The following is a 7,500-nucleotide window of genomic DNA, read 5'->3' on the forward strand; positions in this document are numbered from 1 at the left end:
TTGAGCCGGGGCGTCTCGGTTTCGCTGCCGTACGGTTCGCGCTAGGCCTGCGCGGGCGGCGCGGGGCGCGCGCTCGCGCGGCGGCCTAGCGCTGGAGTGCGACCCGCAAGTGGGGAGGAACCGTCCACCCAACGCCGGCGGTAGCCGGGGCCGGTGGGGGCCCTACCAAGGCGGGTCATGGGCGCATGTCGGTCAGGTTATAAGAGTGTTTTTTTCGCTCCGGGCTAGAGCCGGGTGAGGTCGTCTCGAACCACGTGCCTGAAGGCCGCCTCGCGCCGGATTCGGCCCCGCTCATTCGTCGGAGTGACCGCCCGACGCGGGCATCGCTAGATTAGCCGTGGCCCCGATCCTTCCCCATCGACAGCCTTTCGCCCCCTTCGCTCCGGCCTCTGAGGCGGCCGGTACCCCTTTCTTGGATGAGACAGAACCCTTGACGGGCCGTTCGCAGATTTTTGCCCGGCCTGTGTTTAAGGAGGCGGCCGGTACCTCCCTCCTTGGATGACCAACAACCCTTGACGGGCCATTCGCAGATTTTTGCCCGGCCTGTGTTTAAGGAGGCGGCCGGTACCTCCCTCCTTGGATGACCTTCTACCCTTGACGGGCCATTCGCAGATTTTTGCCCGGCCTGTGTTTAAGGAGGCGGCCGGTACCTCCCTCCTTGGATGACCTTCTACCCTTGACGGGCCATTCGCAGATTTTTGCCCGGCCTGTGTTTAAGGAGGCGGCCGGTACCTCCCTCCTTGGATGACCCACTACCCTTGACGGGCCCATTCGCAGATTTTTGCCCAGCCTGTGTTTAGGGAGGCGACCGGTCCTCCGTAGCTTGATCGGATTTCCCTTCCGGCCTGTGTTTAAGGAGGCGGCCGGTCCTCCGTAGCTTGATCGGATTTCCCTTCCAGCCTGTGTTTAAGGAGGCGGCTGGTCCTCCCCGGTCGGTTGCCAAGCGACCGGGACCCGCAAGTGGGCAGGAACCGTCCACCCAACGCCGGCGAGCCGGGGCCGGTGGGGGCCCTACCAAGGCGGGTCTAACTTCAGGCGGTGCAAACGGGGGAGGGGGGTAAGGACGGCTGCCGGGAGCAGACAGCCGTCCCCGGGAGGGGGTAGTAGCTTCGCGGCGGCCGCCGGGAGCAGACGGCCGTCCGCGGATTCTGCCAATGCCTGTAGGACTTTGAATATTTCACAGCCGTGCTGTGGCACTTAGAAAGTTTTTCAGAGATGTGGCACTTAGAAAGTTTTTCAGAGATGTGGCACTTAGAAAGTTTTTCAGAGATGTGGCACTTTGAACATTTTTGAGAGATGTGGCACTTTGAAAATTTTTGAGAAATGTGGCACTTTGAAAATTTTTGAGAAATGTGGCACTTTGAAAATTTTTGAGAAATGTGGCACTTTGAAAATTTTTGAGAAATGTGGCACTTTGAAAATTTTTGAGAAATGTGGCACTTAGAAAATTTTCTCTCTCTCTCTGGAAGTGCCGTGCCTTCTTCAGTTCTGCTATCCGAGCAGGGGACGCTTGCTGGCGGCCGTTACCAGCGCTCGGACCAGGCCCAATTGATTTGCATGGAAAACAATTGCGTCCCCCATGCTCGTTCTGACTATATTTTGCGAAAGGGGGGTAAAGTGATGAGTACACTAAGTGGGGGGACCAACCCATGTACTCTAGAAAAAGTACATGGGTTGACAAAAGACCAGTTCGTACTGCACCCCTGGTACCCAAACCCCTGGTACCTTTAGGCACTTAGAAAAATTTCGCCCAAATTTGGAGGTCGCTCCAGGGGAAGAGGCCGAATTTTCGCCTATTACGGCCGACCGCGGGAACCAGCCGAGGCGGACGCTTTTCGGCGCAAGAGCCGTTGGCACTTAGAAAATATTCGCTAAACTTCAAAGGACCTCCAGGGGAAGAGGCCGAATTGTCACTTTTTCTGGCCGACATCGGGAACCAGCCGAGTCGGACTCTTTACGGCGGAGCAGCCGTTGGCACTTAGAAAATATTCGCCAAACTCGGCCGGACTTCCAGGGGAAGAGGCCGAATTGTCACTTGTTCTGCCCGACATCGGGAACCAGCCGAGTCGGACACTTTAAGGCGGAGCAGCCGTTGGCACTTAGAAAATATTCGCCAAACTTGAACGGACCTCCAGGGGAAGAGGCCGAATTTTCACCTGTTCTGGCCGACATCGGGAACCAGCCGAGTCGGACGCTTTTCGGCGCAAGAGCCGTTGGAACTTAGAAAATATTCGCTAAACTTCAAAGGACCTCCAGGGGAAGAGGCCGAATTGTCACTTGTTCTGGCCGACATCGGGAACCAGCCGAGTCGGACTCTTTACGGCGGAGCAGCCGTTGGCACTTAGAAAATATTCGCCAAACTCGGCCGGACTTCCAGGGGAAGAGGCCGAATTGTCACTTGTTCTGCCCGACATCGGGAACCAGCCGAGTCGGACACTTTAAGGCGGAGCAGCCGTTGGCACTTAGAAAATATTCGCCAAACTTGAACGGACCTCCAGGGGAAGAGGCCGAATTTTCACCTGTTCTGGCCGACATCGGGAACCAGCCGAGTCGGACGCTTTAAGGCGGAGCAGCCGTTGGCACTTAGAAAATATTCGTTAAACTTGAAAGGACCTCCAGGGGAAGAGGCCGAATTGTCACTTGTTCTGGCCGACATCGGGAACCAGCCGAGTCGGACGCTTTAAGGCGGAGCAGCCGTCGGCACTTAGAAAATATTCGTTAAACTTGAAAAGACCTCCAGGGGAAGAGGCCGAATTGTCACTTGTTCTGGCCGACATCGGGAACCAGACGAGTCGGGCCCTTTAAGGCTGAGCAGCCCTTGGCACTTAGGAAATATTTGCCTTAACTCGGCCGGACTTCCAGGGGAAGAGGCCGGATTTTCACTTGTTCTGGCCAACATCGGGAACCAGCCGAGTCGGACACTTAAAGGCTGAGCAGCCGTTGGCACTTAGGAAATATTTGCCTTAACTCGGCCGGACTTCCAGGGGAAGAGGCCGGATTTTCACTTGTTCTGGCCGACATCGGGAACCAGCCGAGTCGGACACTTTAAGGCTGAGCAGCCGTTGGCACTTAGGAAATATTTGCCTTAACTCGGCCGGACTTCCAGGGGAAGAGGCCGATTTTTCACTTGTTCTGGCCGACCGGGGGAACCAGCCGAGTCGGACACTTTACGGCGGAGCAGCCGTTGGCACTTAGGAAATATTCGCCAAAATGTTCCGGACCTCCAGGGGAAGAGGCCAAATTTTCACTTGTTCTGGCCGACCGGGTGAACCGGCCGAGGCGGACACTTTACGGCGGAGCAGCCGTTGGCACTTAGGAAATATTCGCCAAAATGTTCCGGACCTCCAGGGGAAGAGGCCAAATTTTCACTTGTTCTGGCCGACCGGGTGAACCGGCCGAGGCGGACACTTTACGGCGGAGCAGCCGTTGGCACTTAGGAAATATTCGCCAAAATGTTCCGGACCTCCAGGGGAAGAGGCCGAATTTTCACTTGTTCTGGCCGACCGGGGGAACCAGCCGAGGCGGACACTTTACGGCGGAGCAGCCGTTGGCACTTAGGAAATATTCGCCAAAATGTTCCGGACCTCCAGGGGAAGAGGCCGAATTTTCGCTCGTTCGGGCCGACCGGGAGAACCAGCCGAGGCGGACACTTTACGGCGGTTGAGCCGTTGGCACTTAGAAATTATTCAGACTTCCATCAAACACACATCGGCCTTTTGCCGTCACTGCCCGGGATGGGCACCGTGGTAGCTCGGACAGTTCGCGTGACAGCTTCCGCTGGCACTTAGACAATTTTTAAAATGAAAATAAACAGTTCTGCACATACGTGCCGACTATATTTTGCGAAATGGGGGTAAAGTGATGAGTACACTAAGTGGGGGGACCAAGTACATAAAGCCCACCCCTGGTACCTCAGAGAGGCCGAATTGACACATTTTGTGTCCGACCGCGGGAACCAGCCGAGGCGGACGCTTTTCGGCGCAAGAGCCGTTGGCACTTAGAAAATATTCGTTAATCTTGAACGGACCTCCAGGGGAAGAGGCCGAATTTTCACTTGTTCTGGCCGACATCGGGAACCAGCCGAGGCGGACGCTTTTCGGCGCAAGAGCCGTTGGCACTTAGAAAATATTCGTTAATCGTGAACGGACCTCCAGGGGAAGAGGCCGAATTTTCACTTGTTCTGGCCGACATCGGGAACCAGCCGAGGCGGACGCTTTTCGGCGCAAGAGCCGTTGGCACTTAGAAAATATTCGTTAATCTTGAACGGACCTCCAGGGGAAGAGGCCGAATTTTCACTTGTTCTGGCCGACATCGGGAACCAGCCGAAGCGGACGCTTTACGGCGGAGCAGCCGTTGGCACTTAGAAAATATTCGTTAATCTTGAACGGACCTCCAGGGGAAGAGGCCGAATTTTCACTTGTTCTGGCCGACATCGGGAACCAGCCGAGTCGGACGCTTTTCGGCGCAAGAGCCGTTGGCACTTAGAAAATATTCGTTAATCTTGAACGGACCTCCAGGGGAAGAGGCCGAATTTTCACTTGTTCTGGCCGACATCGGGAACCAGCCGAGTCGGACTCTTTACGGCGGAACAGCCGTTGGCACTTAGGAAATATTCGCCGAACTCGGCCGGACTTCCAGGGGAAGAGGCCGAATTTTCACTTGTTCTGGCCGACATCGGGAACCAGCCGAGTCGGACTCTTTACGGCGGAGCAGCCGTTGGCACTTAGGAAATATTTGCCAAAATGTTCCGGACCTCCAGGGGAAGAGGCCGAATATTCACTTGTTCTGGCCGACATCGGGAACCAGCCGAGTCGGACACTTTACGGCGGAGCAGCCGTTGGCACTTAGGAAATATTCGCCAAACTTGGCCGGACTTCCAGGGGAAGAGGCCGAATGTCCACTTGTTCTGGCCGACATCGGGAACCAGCCGAGTCGGACGCTTTACGGCGGAGCAGCCGTTGGCACTTAGGAAATATTTGCCTTAACTCGGCCGGACTTCCAGGGGAAGAGGCCGAATTTTCACTTGTTCTGGCCGATATCGGGAACCAGCCGAGTCGGACTCTTTACGGCGGAACAGCCGTTGGCACTTAGGAAATATTCGCCTTAAGTCGGCCGGACTTCCAGGGGAAGAGGCCGATTTTTCACTTGTTCTGGCCGACCGGGGGAACCAGCCGAGTCGGACACTTTACGGCGGAGCAGCCGTTGGCACTTAGGAAATATTCGCCAAAATGTTCCGGACCTCCAGGGGAAGAGGCCAAATTTTCACTTGTTCTGGCCGACCGGGTGAACCGGCCGAGGCGGACACTTTACGGCGGAGCAGCCGTTGGCACTTAGGAAATATTCGCCAAAATGTTCCGGACCTCCAGGGGAAGAGGCCGAATTTTCACTTGTTCTGGCCGACCGGGGGAACCAGCCGAGGCGGACACTTTACGGGGGTTTGGCACTTAGTGCATTTTTCGACCAGCGGCAACGCAGGCTGACGGGCGGCCGCTTCCACGGGCCGGTACTACTCTACGGAGGCGCTAGCCGCCTCCGGTGGGGGCCGTGTGATCTCGCTGGATGCCCGAGGACCTTCCGCGAGGCCCGGCCGCAGCTTTTACGCGCGCCCGGTCCTATTACCTGGTGGAAGCTGGAGGCCGGGGCTCCGCAGCTCGCCGCCCGGGGACCTTCCGCGAGGCCCGGCCGCAGCTTTTACGCACCACCGCTGCTATTCTCTGGCTCCGGCTTCGTCCCGGAGGGTGCTTGGGGAACGGCGGCGCACACCGCGAACGGCCGGTGGCGGTCGGCTGGTGGCGGTCGGCTGGTGGCTGTCGGCTGGTGGCGGTCGGGGGTGGCGCTTGGGGATGGCGCTTGGGGATGGTGGCTGTCGGCTGGTGGCGGTCGGCTGGTGGCGGTCGGCTGGTGGCGGTCGGCTGGTGGCGGTCGGGGGTGGCGCTTGGGGATGGCGCTTGGGGATGGTGGCTGTCGGCTGGTGGCGGTCGGCTGGTGGCGGTCGGGGGGTGGCGGTCGGGGATGGCGCTTGGGGATGGTGGCTGTCGCCTTGTGGCGGTCGGCTGGTGGCGGTCGCCTTGTGGCGGTCGCCTTGTGGCGGTCGGGGATGGCGCTTGGGGATGGTGGCTGTCGCCTTGTGGCGGTCGGCTGGTGGCGGTCGCCTTGTGGCGGTCGCCTTGTGGCGGTCGGGGATGGCGCTTGGGGATGGTGGCTGTCGCCTTGTGGCGGTCGGCTGGTGGCGGTCGGCTGGTGGCGGTCGGGGGGTGGCGGTCGGGGATGGCGCTTGGGGATGGTGGCTGTCGCCTTGTGGCGGTCGGGGGGTGGCGGTCGGGGATGGCGCTTGGGGATGGTGGCTGTCGCCTTGTGGCGGTCGGCTGGTGGCGGTCGGCTGGTGGCGGTCGGCTGGTGGCGGTCGGGGGGTGGCGGTCGGGGGTGGCGCTTGGGGATGGTGGCTGTCGCCTTGTGGCGGTCGGCTGGTGGCGGTCGCCTTGTGGCGGTCGGGGGGCGGCGGTCGGGGGTGGCGCTTGGGGATGGTGGCTGTCGGCTGGTGGCGGTCGGCTGGTGGCGGTCGGCTGGTGGCGGTCGGCTGGTGGCGGTCGGGGGTGGCGCTTGGGGATGGCGCTTGGGGATGGTGGCTGTCGCCTTGTGGCGGTCGGCTGGTGGCGGTCGCCTTGTGGCGGTCGGGGATGGCGCTTGGGGATGGTGGCTGTCGCCTTGTGGCGGTCGCCTTGTGGCGGTCGCCTTGTGGCGGTCGGGGATGGCGCTTGGGGATGGTGGCTGTCGCCTTGTGGCGGTCGGCGGTGGTGGTTTGGGACCGGCGTCCGGCGCAAAGTGCGTGTTGCGCGGGCCGGAGAAAATTTAGGCCAGGGGCCCGCCGCTGGAGAAATTTTTAGGTACCAGGGGTGGATTTTTTTTGTCACCGCAGGAGGGGGACGTTGCCTCCGTCCGTGTCCGACGGAAAGTGCGTGTTGCGCGGGCCGGAGAAAGTTTAGGCCAGGGGCCCGCCGCTGGAGAAATTTTTAGGTACCAGGGGTGGATTTTTTTTGTCACCGCAGGAGGGGGACGTTGCCTCCGTCGGTGTCCGGCGGAAAGTGCGTGTTGCGCGGCCCGGAGAAAGTTTAGGCCCGGGGCCCGCCGCTGGAGGAATTTTTAGGTACCAGGAGCGGATGTACTTACTTCCACAGCGCCCGCGCGCTCCCGGCCGGTGTCCGAGGATGCTGCCTCATCCCCGGACGCGCCTCTTACGCACGCCCGCTGTCATCCTCCGGAGACTGAGTTCCACTTAGTGGAGGCTACGTTCCACTTGGGGGAGGCTGCCTACTCCCGGCTGACGCCCGAGGATGCTGCCTCATCCCCGGACGCGCCTCTTACGCACGCCCGGTGTCATCCTCCGATCACTAAGTTCCACTTGGAGGTTCACAAGACGGGCGCGGACGCACACCCACGCCCGGCCAGAGTGACCGAGAGGCGGACATACGTTATCTTACGCACGCCCGCTGACATCCTCCG

The sequence above is a fragment of the Syngnathus scovelli genome, unplaced genomic scaffold (assembly GCF_024217435.2).
Source record: "Syngnathus scovelli strain Florida unplaced genomic scaffold, RoL_Ssco_1.2 HiC_scaffold_133, whole genome shotgun sequence".
In the NCBI taxonomy this organism is placed as follows: Eukaryota; Metazoa; Chordata; class Actinopteri; order Syngnathiformes; family Syngnathidae; genus Syngnathus; species Syngnathus scovelli.